This window comes from Panthera onca, chromosome F1 (assembly GCF_046562875.1).
Source record: "Panthera onca isolate mPanOnc1 chromosome F1, mPanOnc1 haplotype 2, whole genome shotgun sequence".
NCBI classification, from domain to species: domain Eukaryota; kingdom Metazoa; phylum Chordata; class Mammalia; order Carnivora; family Felidae; genus Panthera; species Panthera onca.
Window position 1 is genome coordinate 22,096,434 of NC_138355.1, and position 17,185 is coordinate 22,113,618.

The 17,185-nt window shown below is 35.9% G+C and overlaps 1 protein-coding gene across 1 annotated transcript in view; it reads right to left on the reverse strand.

Annotated features, from left to right (window-relative positions):
* Positions 1–17,185, reverse strand: part of LOC144614867 (uncharacterized) — a 344,843-nt gene that overhangs the window by 226,509 nt on the left and 101,149 nt on the right. Inside the window, exon 3 of the mRNA XM_078440778.2 lies at positions 11,104–11,194. The gene's annotated coding sequence lies outside the window, so the exon portion shown is untranslated. The remainder of the gene's footprint in view (positions 1–11,103; positions 11,195–17,185) is intronic.

The following is a 17,185-nucleotide window of genomic DNA, read 5'->3' on the forward strand; positions in this document are numbered from 1 at the left end:
CTTGAAAGTACTATCCTGATGGAGAAGAGGTCCTATGATGCACTTTAGCACAATGTCCCCTGCTCACCAAAATCAGGAGCTTCAGGAGTGTCTCCTATGTGGGTTGAATGTGCTCTACTGTTGTGGCTGAGCCTAGTTTGCCTTTAGTCCATTTGGCTACAATAGCCCCCTTTGCCTATTGTGCCTACACCATGGGCTTGTAGTTGGGCAGTGTAAGCAGTCAGATCAGATGTCTGCCCTCAACCCATTTGCTGGGGCTGTAGTTGCACTGAGCTAGACTGCTTTCCTGTGCTGTTCCCTGAGAGGCTGGTATTGGTAGGTAGGGCTGGCAGTCAGATCAGAACCTACCCCCAGGACATGTGCTAGGGCGACAGGTGCACGGATCAGCAGGGTACTCTCTCTGCACTGCCAGTTATATGGTTTAGCTTCTGGGACTGCAGTGGAACCAGTGTGTATGGTTATCTTCCCCTCTACCCAGGGAAGGAGTCACTTTGGAGGTGGGGCTGTTCACTGCTGGGGCTGCCTGCATGATGAGACATGGCAGGAACTGCTTTGAAGGGACTCCTGCCACATGGGGCAGGTCGAATGGGTGAATCTGCAGGAGAATACAGGGGTGGGATGCGGGTAGACGGTATTTGCACTGGTTCCCACAGGTGTCAAGCTGTTCAGACTTGGGAGAAGGGGGATAGAAGTGGCTCCTACCAGCTCTTTTGTTCTTGGAGAAGTCTTCTAAAGATCCTCGCCCCTCCAAAACATGCTCTGAGATTAGTAAATAACCCTCCTTTACATATACCTCAGGTGCTTTTCAAACTTCTACTTCTGTGCAGTATCTCCGTGGGATTGTTTCTTATGCTGCCTCTCTAAAGGGACAGGCTTAATTTCCTATTGCTCTCTGGCTCTCCCAAAACAAGTCCACTGATTTTTAAAGTCCCCAGAGTTAAGTCCCAGTACCTGTAAAAACTCATGAGGTTACAACCCACTGGTTTCCAAAACCAAATGTTATGGGAACTTGTCTTCCAAGTGCAGGCCCCTGGTACCTGGAGTGCTTGGTGTGGGGTCTGCTCCTGTCCCTTCTTCACGCATGTGGTGCCGCTCCCATCACCAAAGGTGATGTGGTGCTAGGAGATAGAGTCCAACCCAGCCTAGGTGGAAAGACCTCACTGAGCACTTCTTTATTCATTTGTGACACTAAAAAGTCTATAGTTCAGAGCAGGGGTCATAAATATCTTCTGTAAAGAATCAGATAGTAAATATTTTCAGAATTACAGCCACATATAGTCATCTTTGTTTCTTCTACTCCTCCTTCTTCAACTCTTTAAAAATGAAAAAAAAAAAAAAATTTTTAGCTATGGGCCATAGGGAAAAAAAAATTCAGGTCAGATTAGTTCCATGAGCCAAAATTTGCAGACGCTTTGCCTAGATTAAGGGCCACAGCCTAGCATAAGAACAAATTAGAGAGGATTCCTACACACAAAGGTATAAAACCAAATCTGAAAGTTTTAAGGAGAGTCAGTATTTAGCTCTCTGCAAAAACAAAACTAACGTTGTATAAAGGAAGACAAGATAAAACAAACTGTCTAGCATATATTATACACAATGTCTACCTGCTAACAAAAATTTTCAGATAATTCCCATTTCCAATAATGGCAGAATATCCACAGATAGCTACTATAAAACCTGATAGTAAAAGAAACCATGAACAAAATGAAAAGGCAACCTACTGAATGGGAAAGAATATTTGAAAATGATATACCCAATAAGGGATTAATATCCAAAATATATGAAGAATTTATAAAACTCACCACCAAGAAAAAAATCCTACAACAATAACCCAATTTAAAAAATGTGATTAGACATTTTTCCAGAGAAGATATATAAATGGCCAACAGACATATGAAAACATGCTCAACATCACTAATCATAAGTACAAACCAAAACCACAATGAGATATCACCCTATACCTGTCAGAATTTATCAGAAGCAAAAACACAAGAAACAACAAGTATACTGTTGATGGAAATGCAAACTGGTGCAGCCACCATGCTAACCAGTATGGAGGTTCTTCAGAAAATTAAAAATAGAAATGCTATATGATCTAGTAATTCTATTACTGGGTATTTGCCAAAAGAAAATGAAAACACTAATTCAAAAAGATATATTTCACCCCTATGTTTATTGCAGCATTATTTACAATAGCTGAGCTATGGATGCAACCCAATGGATACAGAAATGTGGAATGTGGCACGCACACACAAACACACACACAAACACACACATACATATACATACACCCATATACAAAAGAAGAAACATTCTTATATATACAAAGAACAGACTCATGACTGCCAAAGAGAAGAGGCATAGAGAGGCAAAATGGCAGAAAAAAGTTATAAAATATAGACAAAGTATTTTATAAACAACAACCGGAAGGCAATGGAGAGTGACTGTTCTGAGTTGAACTGTGATTTCCCCCAAAAACGATTATTTGAAATCCTGACCCCCAATATCTCAGGATGCAACCTTATGCAGAAAGAGGTCTTTACACAAGTAATCAAGTTAATATGAGGTCATAAAAATAGACCCTAATCCAATAAGACTGGTGTCCATATAAAAACAGGATATTTGGACACAGAAACACACACACAAAAGAAGAGCACCATGTAAAGATGAGAGCAGAGTTTGATGCACCTACAAGCCAAGCTGTGCCATATATTGCCAGCAAACCAGAAGGATGGAGGAAGGCATAGAGCAGATTCTCCCTCACAGCCCTCAGAAGGAACCAACCCTGCTAATACACTGATCTCAGACTTCTAGCCTCTAGAACTATGAAACAATAAATTTCTATTGGTTAAGCTTCCCTGTTTGTGGTGCTTTATTACAGAAAGCCTGAAAAACTAATTGAGTAATTAAGGCAGAAACTTTACAGGAATTGACTCTTGGAGAGTGAAGTCCATTAGGTTAGAGTTATACATGTGACTCTTCACCCAAGGCCATTTCTCAGTGTATATGGTGTAGAGTAGAATAAAGTTGTAGTCTTACAGCTTGAGTAATCAGAGGAAGAAATTGGGGCTGTCAAAGTGACTAGTGGGTTAGGGAGAAAATTATATGAAGAGTGGAGCCACAGGGTGGGATAAACCTCTATATTGGAATACAAAGTCTGCCCAACACTTGGCTGATCACTAGAATACACATTCATGGGGAAAACTTCAAGGGACTTAGTTAAAAACAGAACTGAAAAAGTCTAAGAGGGTATTTCATTAGCTGAACACAACAGGGAAGATACTGTTTGGAGGTTAAATCCAGCCCAATTAGCTTCAGGCTAGAACAAAAATCAACACTCAACAGAGGAAAATAGCAGAGTTCAAAGTATCTAAAACACCATACACCCAGAGTCCAGTTTAGAACAAAATATTACTAGAGGAACCTGGGTGGGTTTATTTGGTTAAGAGTTCAACTCTTAATTTCGGCTCAGGTCATGATCTCACAAAGTCTAAGATCAAGCCCTGTGAAAGGCTCTGTGCTGACAGAGAAAGCCTGCGTGAGAGTCTCTCTCTGCCCACCCCCCCCCCATAAAAATAAATATTTAAAAAAGAATAAAATATTACTAGATTTACAAAGAAATGGAAAAATATGCCTGGAGTCAAGAGAGGAAGCATTCAATAGAAGCAGATACCCCAAAGAATCAAATGGTATAAACAGCATAAGGACTTCATATCAGTGGCATAAAGTATGTTCAGGATTTAAAAGAATCTGTGAAGAATTTTTTCACGTGGGAAATCTCAGCAGAAAAATGGAAACCATTAAAAAGATTAATACAAAAATACCACCAGAATTAAAGTGTACACAATTGCTATAATGAAAATTTAATGGAAATTCTTACCAGCATATTGGAGAAAGAAGAAAAAGAGTCATTTAACTTGAAGATGTATCAATACAAACAAGCTAGTAGAAGAACAGGAAGAAAACATTTGACATAAATAAACATATTAAGCGACATGTAGGAAAATACTCTTCTGTGTAATACTCTCTTCATTAAAGTCTCTGAAGTAAAAAATATAAAATGTAAGAAAATGTACTTGAAAAATTTCTCAAGTTTAGGGAAAAATAAGTGACAAAACAAAGAATCTCCAAAATCTCAATAAAGGTAAACACAAAGAGAAACTCATCTAGGCATATCATAATCATACCAGTGAAGGCCAAAGATAAAGATACAATCGTAAAAGTAATCTTAGGGGAAAAAAGAAACATAATATCCAGAAAAACAGCAAAAGAAATTACATTTAGCTTCACATAGAAATAAACCCCTATAACATCTTTAAAGTGTTGAAAAACATTGTCATCCCAGAATCTTAAAGCTAGCAAAAATGTCCTTTAAATTAAATGACAAAATATTCAAAAAAATTCTTGAGATAATTCATCTCCAGCAGAACTGTACTAGAGAACAAAAAAGTTCTTTAGAATAAAGGGAAATGAGTGGTAATACTGAGATACATGTTATGCTGAATCCCAAAGGTTACAGGTGGGGAATTTTTGAAGTATGTCCATGTTCAAATGGCGCTCAAAGAAGCCCAACTGAAATAATTCTGGACTGACAGTGACAACTGTAGACTGAACAAAAGTTCTTTATTTATTCTTGAGGTGGGGGAAGGGACAGAAAGAAAGGGAGACACAGAATCTGAAGCGGGTTCCAGTCTCTGAGTGGTCAGCACAGAGCCTGATGTGGGACTCAAACTCATGAACTGGGAGTTCATGACCTGAGCTGGATACTTAACTGACTGAGCCACCCAGACGCCCCCAAAAGTTCTTTTTAAAAGGGTTATTTTGAAGGTAATGATTCTGACTTTGGAAAAACTACAGTGATTGGGAATGGAAGGATTCACATGTAAAACTCCTTAAGTAAAAATTTATTGACTTAAATAAATTAAGGGAAATGATATCAGAAACTCAGATCTACAGAAAGGAATAATAATCAAAAAACACAAATATAAAAGACTGTTTTCTTTGCTTAAGTTTTTAAATTTATTTTTTACTGAGATAAAATTCCCAAGAATATAATATTCACATTTAAACATTTTAGAGTATAATCTTTGGAGTTTTTAGTATGTTCACAGTGATATACAACCATCATTAATGTATATTTTTATATTTTTGTCACCCTCCAGAGAAGCTGCACATCTATTAAGCTGCCATCCCCATTTCATTCTTACCCTAGCCTATGACAACTGCTAATCTACTTTCTGTCTCAATGGATTTTCCCATTCAGGATGTTTCATATAAATGGAATCATATATTGTGGATTTTTGTGTCTGGATTCTTTCACAGAGCAAAATGTTTTCAAGATTCATCCATGTTGTAGCATGCATTAGTACTTCTTTCCTTTTTATGGACAAATAATATCCCATTTTATAAGAAAACTACTATTTGCTTTTCCACTAATCAGTTGATGGATATTTGGGTGGTTCTACTGTTTTGGCTATGCTGAATAATATAGCTGTGAACATTCATGTACAAGTTTTTGTGTGAATATATGTTTTCAATTATCTTTGGCATATACAAAGTTCCACGTGTACTTCAGAAGAATGCCTGAATGTCTGTTAGATCTAGTAGGTTTATAGTGTAGTTCATTTACCTTTCTATTTCCTTGCTTTCTGTCAAGTTGTTCTATCCATTATTGAAACAGAATACTGAGGACTCCAACTATTATTTTTGAACTATCTCTCCCTGCAATTAAGTCAGCTTTGGTTTCATGTATTTTGTAGTTCTATTGTTTATAACTGTTATATTTTCTTGATGAATTGACCCTTTAAATGTCCTTTGTCTCTCATAATAATTTCTAGATTAAAGTAATTTTGTATATTAGTTTAGCCACTTCAGCTCTCTTTTGTATACTGTTTTCAGGAGTATATTTTCCATACTTTTTTTTCAACCTATTTGAATATCTAAATCTAAAGTGAATCGCTTATAGAGATGTAGTTGAACCATAATTCTTTAATCCATTCTATTCATCTCTGTCTTTCAACTAGAGAGTTTAATCCATTTATATTTAATTATTACTGATAAGGATTTGCTCTGCCATTTTGCTACTTGTTTTCTATATGTCACATCAGTTTTGTTCCTCAGTTCCTCTTATTACTATCTTATTTTGTGTTAAATATTTTCTAGTTTATCATTTTAATTCTATTTTTATTCTTTTATCATATAGTTTTGAGTTATTTTCTTAGTAGACGCCCTGGGTATTATACTTAATATCTTTATTTATAACAATATTAATTTATTACAATCTTAACTTATAATTCAATACCTATTTATTTTTACATATACAAAAACTTCCTCCTACATATAAAAAAACTGTCCCCTCTTATGTTATTGTCACAAGTCATGTCTTTATACATTTGTGCCCACTGATACAGATTTATAATTATAGTTTGATGTAACTGTATTTTAAATAATAGAAAAAAAGGAGTAAAAAAAACATTATTACAAATTTTATAATTTCATTTGTAGTTATCATTACTGGTGTTCTTTGTTTCTTTGTGTCCCTTCAAGTTACTGTTTGCTAGCAATGAACTCTCCCAGTTTTTGTTTGTCTTGGAATGTCTCAATTTGCCAATCTTTGAGGGATAGTTTTGCTGGATAGAATTCTTGGTTGGCAGTTTCTTTTTTCTTTCAGTACTCTGAATATATCATACTGATGTATTCTACCCTCTATGGTTTCTGAGGCAAGATTAGCTGCTAATCTTATTAAGGATCCTTTGCTTATGACAATTCACTTCTCTTGCTGTTTTTAGTATTCTTTGCCTTTCAACAGTTTGATTATAATGTATCTCAGTGTGGATCTATTTGAACTTATCTAATTGGAGTTCACTGAGACTCTTAGATATTCAGATTCAGATTTTTCATCAATTCTAGGAGGCCTCACTCATTATTTCTTCAAATATTCTTTCTTCACCTTTCTCTCCTCTCCCTCTAGGCCTCCTACTATATGCTTGACAGTATCCCATCAGTCTTTGAGGCTCTGATTATTTTTCTTCCTTCCTTTTTTTCCTATTCCTCAGACTGGACAATTTCAATTCACCTATCTTTAAGTTAACTGATTCTTCCTTCTATTGATAAAATCTGCTATTGATATCCCCTAGTGAGTTTTTCACTTCAGTTACTGTTTTTATCCATACCAAAATATTTGGTTCCTTTAAAAATTTTCTGTTTCTTTACTGATGTACTGTATTTGAGATATCATTTTCATTATTCCTTTTAGTTCCTTTTTTTAAAAAAAATTTTTACATTTATTTATTTTTGAGAGACAGAGAGAGACAGAGTGTGAGCAGGGGAGGGGCAGAGAGAGAGGGAGACACAGAATCAGAAGCAGGCTCCAGGCTGTCAGCACAGAGCCCGATGTGGGGCTCAAACCCACGAATTGTGAGATCATGACCTGAGCTGAAGTCGGACGCTCAACCGACTGAGACACCCAGGTACCCCAATAATTCCTTTTGGTTCCTTGCACATGGTTTCCTTAACTGAACATATTTAAACTTCTGATTTAAAGTATTTGTCTAATAAGTTCAATGTCAGTGCTTCCTCAGAAAGAGTTTCTGATGATTAATTTGCTTTTCCTGTATATGGGTCAGACTTTCTCATTTCGTTGCATAACTTCTAATTATTGAAAACTGGATATTTTGAATAATATGATACAGCAACTCTGGAAATCACATTCCCCTCCCTGCTCCATAGGTTTGCCATTGCTGTCTGTTGTAATTATTGCTGGTTTCTTGTTTAGTGACTTTTTGAGCTAATTTTGTAACATCTGTAGGTTTTGTCACTTATGCCCACTGAAGTCTCTGTTCCATTTGCTTAATGGCCAGATAGTGATGGGACATGGATTTCCCTAATGGTGTGGAATGCAAAAAACCTCCCAGTCTGGTAGATGAACTCTATGTGTGTATGCCTTCTACATTCAGCCACATAATTTACATCTCTGCCTTAACCTTCACTACCTGCTTGAACAAGGCAGAAAACAGAACTGAGAGTTAGGACCTCCTCAGGGCTTTCTTGAGTATATGCACAGTCTAGGGGTGAATAGTTCCAAGAATATGTCAGAGTTTTTCAGATTTCTTATTCCCCAAAACATTTCATTCATCAATCTCTCCTCCTGTTTTTATGACGTACTGTTTGCCTTAACTGTTATCCATTGCTTATGGCAACAACAAGTATCTTTGGCTATAAACATTTTTGACAAATGCACCCTGGGTAGCTGCTAGAGCAGTGGGATAATTCTGTGTTATGCATGATAAAGGCAAGCCTTTTGAACTGACCTACTAAGGAGGCACCAGACAGGTCAACACCATTACAAATTTTTGCTAATGTAGTTCATTCTGCTCCCTCTGGTGTTAGTGCCAGAATACAAACTTAATTTTCAATGGTACCACTGTGTTAGAGAGTAGGGAAGGATCCAAAAAAGTTTAAAATACCACAAAGCTCACTGTAATTATTTAGATCAAGCTAGGTTTTCCTGAGTAAGTATTCCCTGGTTTTTGCAAGCTTTTGATTAGTTTCCAGATTCTGTAAAATGTTGGCCCAGAAAGGTTTTTAAAAAAAATTTTTTAACGTTTTTATTTCTGAGAGAGAGAGAGAGAGAGAGAGAGAGAGAGAGAAGGCACTGGAGGGGGAGGGGCAGAGAGAGAGGGAGAGAGAGAGAATATCAAGCAGGCTTCATGCTGCCAGCTGCAGAGCTCAATGTGGGGCTTGAACCCATGAACCATTAAATCATGACCTGAAATGAAATCAAGAGTTGGATGCTTAAACACGAAGCCACTCAGGTTCCTCTTGACCCAGATAGTTTTTAACAGTTTTTTTTCTCATTTATTTTTTTTTTTTTTTGGAAGCATAGACTTTTGGACTTCCTTACTCTGCCATTCCCCTCCTCACGTAAATTTTTAAAAGACATATGGGTCTCTACTTTCACCCAAGATAGAAGAATAGGGACCAGATTTACTATCTCATCTGAAACAACTAAAAACCTGAGGAAATACATGAAACATTGTTTTTCAAGACACTGGCTATAAGCCAGTGAATAAAAGAGATCCTTAAGATAATGGAAACAAATGAAGTAAACCTTATGAAATCTTGAGCCAATTGTGTGGAAGAGGTTCCTAATTGTAAAAGGAAAAGAACCCAGACAGAACCTATTGGTCTTTCTGAATTGATGAGACAGAGCTGGAAGAATGGGGAGGCAAGGACAGCTAGAATACACAGGTCAGAATAACACAAAGGAGGGAGCTGCTGAGAAAGAGAGAAAACAAGAGTGGGAGGACTCTCCCAAATATTCAGATTATTTATCCTAAAATTCATGTGAGGAAACTACCCAAGGTTAGGGAAAGAACCAACCAGGAAAACAGTCCCCAGAGCTCACCTAGGTCTGAAGACAGTTTCACTTGCCAAAGTGGAAATACCTCATAATCTAGGGAGCAACAGGTAGAATCATAAGAATGGTTTTGCCTCAGTAGTGGAGCAAAATTAGCCCAAGACTACACACTGTCCTGCTCCCAGAATCACAGAGACTGAAGAGCTAAAAGGATCAAACTGTCTCCAGGTAAATTAACCGTGTCAAAAAAAGAAGAAATACCTCAATAGTACTTACAATAGTAAAAATATCTTACCATCCACAAGGTAAAATTTGCAGTGTATGACAACCAATTAAATATTAGAAGCATGCAAAAAAGCTGAGTGGTAGACAGAAGACTTATAGCAATAAAAAAAAAAGTCAATCAATCCAAACCATCCCCCCAAAAGACATGGATGACAGAATTAGTAGACAATGTTTTTTAAATAGTTACTATAATTCTATTCTCCATATTCAAGAAGCTAGAGGAAAAATTCAAATGTTTACTGTAGGCTTAGAGGATGTTTTATAACAGCTCAATCAAAATTATAGAAATTAATTCTAACATGTGTAAGATAGAAATACACTAGATACGGAAAATGGCACATTAGATATTGTAGAAGAAAATATCAGTAAACATGAAGTGTAACAATATTGCTGTAATCCTAGAGACTCAATATCCAGCAAAAATATCTTTTATAAACAAAATATCCTTTTCAGAAATAAAAAGGCTGAAATAATTTATTACCAACAGAAATAATGAAAAAGTAGATGTTACTATACATACTACAGATTTTAAAAAGAAATTAAGAGAATATTATGAAAAATACACTATGACACTACATTTCTAAAAACTTGAGTGATACATGCAACGGTTAATGAGCACATATAAAGTTCACAGCATCACCAGTAGTTAGTAAAATGCAAAATAAATCCCTAAGATACTACCATTCACCCAATAGAGTTGCTAAAATAAGAAGCCTGCAAAGACTGAACTTTGGCCCAAAATTTGTATATTGCTGATGAAAGTGTAAATGATACAAACAATTAAAAAAAATGTTTATTTCATGTAAAATTAAACAAACATCTACCCTATAAACCAGCAATTTCATTTTTAGATATATATCAAAGAGAAATAAAAACATTTATTTACAAAGTGAATTATATGGAAATGTTTATAGTTTTTTTCATAATAACCAAAAAAAGTAAAAAGAATGCAAACACTCATCACTGGAAAATGGGTAAACAAATTATTGTAGGTTTAAAGGACTGAATACTACCCAGCAACACAAAAAAATTGCTTACATATGCATTAATAAAGATGACTCTGACATATATTTTTCTGAGTGAAAAAAGCCAGATCAAAAAAAAAATTGTATCATATCATTTTACTTAGAGTGACGATCTAGAACAGTCAAAGCTGATCTCTGATGACAAAAATTACAACAGTGCTTTCCTCTGAGTGTCTCACTGACTAGAAAAAGCTATCAGAGAACATTTAGAGTGATAAAAATGTTTTGTATCTTAATACACGTGTTAGTTACATATCAAAACTCATTGACATTGTACATATAAGATTTAATTCACTATGTACATTTTACTTTAAAAAGTTATAAATATTGGGCCCTTGTTAATATATTTGCTTTTTATAGAGATAGGGGTTTGTAATTATGATACGACTTCTTGGCATTGCGTGCTATGGTGTGTAGGTTTTGCCATTAACTCACCCCATCAAGTGTGAACATCTCTTCCCAGTTCTATGTTCGCTGATGCAGTCATGTTGGTAGACTGAATTTGGCCATGGAGAAAGTATTCACACTATAAAAATAAGCAAATGTTATAAATATTTTTGTTTCAGTTTGTTTTTTGAAGAACAATTTATTAAACATTTGCAAGTATACTATGAACAAATATATTGAGAATATTGAAGCCAGGTTTCCCATTGTTGGAAAATGGATTTAAAATATGGGGACAAGGAAAAGTAAGATATATCCCATGGTATCTGATTAGAATTAAAGGTGTAAGAATAAACTGATGCTTTTCTTTAAAAATTTTTTAATATTTACTTTTGAAAGAGAGAGAGAGAGACAGAGCATGAGTCAAGGAGGGGCAGAGTGAGAGGGAGACACAGAATCCAAAGCAGGCTCCATGCTCTGAGCTGTCAGCAGTGAACCTGACACAGGGCTCTAACTCACATATGGCGAGATCATGACCTGAGCCAAAGTCGGCTGCTTGACCGACTGAGCCACCCAGGCACCCCTAAACTCATGCTTTTTAATAAACAGATGCAGGTAGAATTAAGAATGTGTGTGTGTGTGTGTGTGTGTGTGTGTGTGTGTGTGCGCGCGCGCGTGTGTGCGCGCGCGCATGCGTGTGCGTGGTTTTCCAAGTGATGGCACTTTGGTAACAATAAACACACACTGTGCCCATATCTTGGTTTCTAAATATTATTATCCTTACCATAAACCAAAGGCTCATAAAGAAATGATGATTCCAGGGCTAATGCAGAGAAACTAACAAGCAATGCCTGGAGTATCTCATTGGTACAAAAACTAAAAAAATACTCAAAAAAACATGAAGACCTATCAAAATGCAACAGAAGATAGAGGGATTCTCCACTCATCAAACTTGGGATGAATATCTAATTAAATAAAGAATATAATGTGCTATATGTTACACATATATATTATTACATATGTATTATAATATAATACATTAGTAAAATCTAAAAATCTAAGAGTCTTCCATCATAAAAACATATCAATAGGAGAGCAAAGAAAGTTTTCCTTATAGTAAAATCCGACTAATTAACATAGGGAGACTGGTGGAATTAGAAAATTATTACTGGATGCTAAAACTGGTAGGCAAAAGTTTGATGATAGTTGTGTATTCATAGATTTTTAAAATATTTCACTGAAGTTACTTATTAATTACAAAGGGGAAATTTTTTAAGTAAAGAAACTTAGAAAATACCATTTTATCCAAGCCATCAAAGCTAACACAGCCAATTTGGGAGCAAACTGACATTATGTGCCTCCTAATAAGATTCACTGAGGAGAATACACTATCACTTCAGTAGTATTCTTGCCAAAAATGCATATCCTGAATCTAATCATGAAGAAACATCAGACAAATCAAAACTGAGGAACATTCTACAAAGCAGATGGCTGAAAGTCTTCAAAAATTTCAAGGTCAAAAAGCACAAAGAAAGGCTGAAGAACTGTTCCAAATTAGACACTAAAGAGATGTGACAACTGAATATAATTCAGGATCCTGGATTTGATCCTGGACTGGAACAATCAGTTACTATTCAGGACATTACTGGGACAATTGATAAAAAGGATGAGATGACATTATTGTATTAATATCAAATTTCCTGGTTTTTATAACTCTAATCTAGTTACATAAGAGGATGCCCTTGTTTCCTTAGTATATGCACACTGACATATTTAATGACATATTTAAGTATAAAGGGACATGATGTCTTGATCTTGCTCTCAAAAACTTTTTTTTCAGGAAAAAATAGAGAAAGAGAGAGAGACACCAAGAGAGACACCAAGAGAGACACCAAGAAAGAGCAAGCAAATGGGCAAAATGTAAACGACTGGTGGAAATGAGTAAAAGGTACATGAGAATACCTTAAGGTATTTTTGAAACTTTTCTGTGCACGTGAAATTACATCAAAATATACCTCCATTTGAGCCAACATGGAGTAACAGGAACTGGATCCACCTTCTCACTTAAAACAATTTTTAAAATGTGCAAAATATATAAAACAATGGTTTTCAAAACACAGAATATCAGGCAGTAGAAGGTAATGATGCATGAGAAAAGGGAGACAAATGAGGGAGGATTACAATCGTCCCACCTTACTACGTGGAGTTAGCTCCCAAAATGCAGGGCAAGGGAGTTTCCCTGAGTTGAAGAGATATAGACAGGATACCAGGAAGGCCAATGTGACCAGAGTTCCAATGACAATGTACTGAAGAGGAAAGATCTTCACTTAAAGAGGGAGAACTGCCTTAAGTCTTCAGCTGAATACTCTCAGAGTATGCATATAAAAAAATTACCCAAAGCTGGGGAAAGAAACACCCGAGAGAAAGAGTGGAAAAAAATATCAGAGCTCACACATGGTCAGAAGAATTCCATGTTCCCACTGCCAGAGTAGAAAAACTGCACAATTCACAAGGGTATTGTAGTAGTGGTAGAAAGGCATGCCGAGATAAAAGCTTCTATGGTGCCACCCAAGAAAGCTGATAAGTGTACCTAAAAGAAATTAAATGGTTTTCAAGGAACTTAACTGTGTCTTAAAACATAGCTCAGGAACATTTATAAAAATATAAAATCATCCTGCAGTCCAACATGGTAATATACAAAATGGCAATCATCGAACCACAAATTATAACACGTGAAAAAAGTTAAAAAAAATAAAGCCCATAATGAAGAGAAAAATAAAATCAATGGAAAAAGATATATAAATGCCATGAATGACAGAATTAGTAGACAACAACATTAGCAGTTATTATAACTATATTTCATTTGTTCAAATATGTAGAATAAAGGTTACAACTGTTAGAGATAAGGAAGGCATTAAAAAGACCAAATCTGTGCTTCTAGAGATAAAACTACAATGTGTGAGGTGACAAAGTACACTGGTAGGTATTAAAAGTCATTTAGACTCAGTAGAAGAAAAGATTAGTAAACTTAAAGACACAGCGACAGAATCTCACCAAAGGTAAACACAGAGCAGAAGAAAAAGAAACAGCATCAAGGACCTTCAACTATCCAATTTACATATTACAGGAGTCCCTGAAGAAGTGACACATAGTACAGAAAAAAATTTTTGCATATGTAACGGCCAAATGTTAGCTGAAAGAATTTATTATGCAAATCAACACTGCAGAAACTGTTAATGATAGCGCTTCAATCAGAAAGAAAATACCAGGGGTACCTGGGTGGCTCAGTTGGTTAAGCATCCAACTCTTGATTTAGGCTCAGGTCATGATCTCATCGTTCGTGAGATGAGCCTCCGACAGCCCAGAGCCTGCTTGGGATTCTCTCTCTCCATCTCTCTCTGCCCCTCCCCAGCTTGCACAATCTCTCAATCTCTCTCTTTCTGTCTCACTCAAAATAAATTAATGAATACTTAAGAAAAAAAGAAAGAAAGAAAATACCAGATGGAAATCAGCAATTATACAAAAGAAATATTTCTAGAAATGGTAAATATACAGATACATACAAAAAGACTTCTTAATTTTAAAATTTCCTTAAAAGATAATGGATTATTTAACAGGCAAAAATAAGAGCGGTATGCTGAGTTTATAACATATGTAGAACTAAAATGTATGAAAATTGTATCAAAAGGATAGGGGAGGGAAAATGGAAGTATAACATTGTAAGGCTCTTACACTATATGACATAATAAACAATATTACTTGAAAGTACTTTAAAATGCATATTATTAACCCTAAAGCAATGACTACAAAAGAAAAGAGTTATAGCTAATGAAGCAAACCAAAGAAAACAAAATAAGTAGCTAACGTGGAATTGTAAATATTACTGAACTCGGGCACCTGGGTGGCTCAGTGTCTGACTTTGGTTCAGGTCATGATCTCATGCTTCGTGAGTTCCAGCACCCCATCGGGCTCCCTGTTGTCAGCACAGAGCCTGCTTTGGATCCTCTGTCTCCCTCTCTCTCTTCCCCTCCTCCACTCGATCTCGTTCTCTCTCTCTCTCTCTTACAAATAAACATTAAAAAAATAAATATTACCGAATTAATCTAGAAGAAATGAGTAAAAGAAAAGGGGACCAAAGAACAGATGGGATATATAGCAAGACAGAAGACTTAACCCCCATTATATCAATTTTCATTAAATGTAAAAATCACTAGACATATGAATAAGCAGGAAAACGTAACTAATCTAGAGACAAAGCAATCAATAGAAACAGATGCTGGAAACTGTATAAAAAGACCTTAAAACAGCTGCTAACCTTATGCACAATGATATTAAGGAAAAGATGGAACGTGTGAACCAATGAGGAAATCTCAGAATAGCAATAAAAACTAAAATGAAAACCAAATAGAAAATCTAGATAACATACAACATCTGAAATAAATAATTTACTGGGCATGTGGCTTCTGCTACTTAATCCACAAAATCAAAACCGAAGTCATTAAAAAAAATAGTAACATAAAATCCAAAAGGTTCCAAGACCTCAGAGGGGACCCAGAGTTGCTTGCATTCTTGCTGAAGTGGTCGCATGGGGAGGCAGCTGCTGTCAAAACAGTAAGAGGCAAAGAGCTGAATTCAAATTTTTAAAGCTCAGGGTGGGTATGGCAAGTAATGATTCCTGGAAGCCTCAGGCTCCAGGGGAGTCTGTACCCACTTCTCAGTCTTTTCTATGGGCCTTTCCAGTAGAATATGAGGAAAGGCTGGGGTCAGAGCAGGAGACAAGTCTCCCTCTGAGGTGCAGGTGAGAAGGGCCTGCTGAAGTCTCAGGATGGAGAAGAACTCAGAGAAACTCCATGGTAACTCCAACTGATTTTTTGACAAGGATGCCAAGATAATTCAACAGGGGAGAAGAAAAGTCTTTTTGACACATATGAATGGACCAGCTGGATAACATCTAAGAAATACTAACATTTCAATCCCTGTTTCACACTATACACAAAAATACAATTCAACAAAATTATATATACATATATGTGTGTGTGTGTCTGTGTGTGTGTGTATAAAAGCTAAAAAAATCCTAGAAGGTAAAGACAGAAGAATATCTTCACAAACTTGTGGTTGCCAAGTATTTCTTACAGGGAACAAAATAAAGCACTAGTACTGTTAAGAATCATGTATAAGCAAAAAAAAAAAAAGAATTCTGTATAAGAGTGAAGTCATATGACATTTGTCTTTCTCTGACTAATTTCACTCAGCATAATACCCTCTAGTTCCATCCACATAGTTGCAAATGGCAAGATTTCATTCTTTTTGATTGCCAAGTTACACTCTATTGTGCATGTGTGTGTATATACATATATATATATATATATATATATATATATATATATATATATATACATATACATGTATGTATACATATACATATATATGTGTGTATATATATATATATATATACACACACACATATATACATATATACATACACACACACACACACACACACACACACACACACACACACACACCACATCTTCTTTATCCATCATCTGTTGATGGACATTTGGGCTCTTTCCATACTCTGGCTATTGTCGATAGTGCTGCTAGAAACATGGGGGTGCATGTGTCCCTTCGAAACAGCATACCTGTATCACTTGGATAAATACCTAGTAGTGCAATTGCTCGGTCACAGGGTAGTTCTATTTTTAATTTTTTGAGGAACCTCCATACTGTTTTCCAGAGTGGCTGCACCAGCTTGCATTTCCACCAGCAGTGCAAAAGAGATCCTCATATGACTTCACTCATATGAAGACTTGAAGATACAAAACAGATGAACATAAGGGAAGGGAAGCAAAAATAATATAAAAACAGGGAGGGGGACAAAACATAAGAGACTCAAAATATAGAGAACAAACAGAGGGTGACTGGACAGGTTGTGGGAGAGGGGATGATCTAAAATGGGTAAGGGGTTTAAGGAATCTACTCCTGAAAACACTGTTGCACTATGTGCTAACTTGGCTATAAAATTTATAAAAAATAAATAGATTATAGGAAAAAAAAGAATCATGTATACGAACTGTTAAGAAAGTACAAAGAAAATAAGACAGGCATGTCGCCATCTGGTAGAAAATATTTG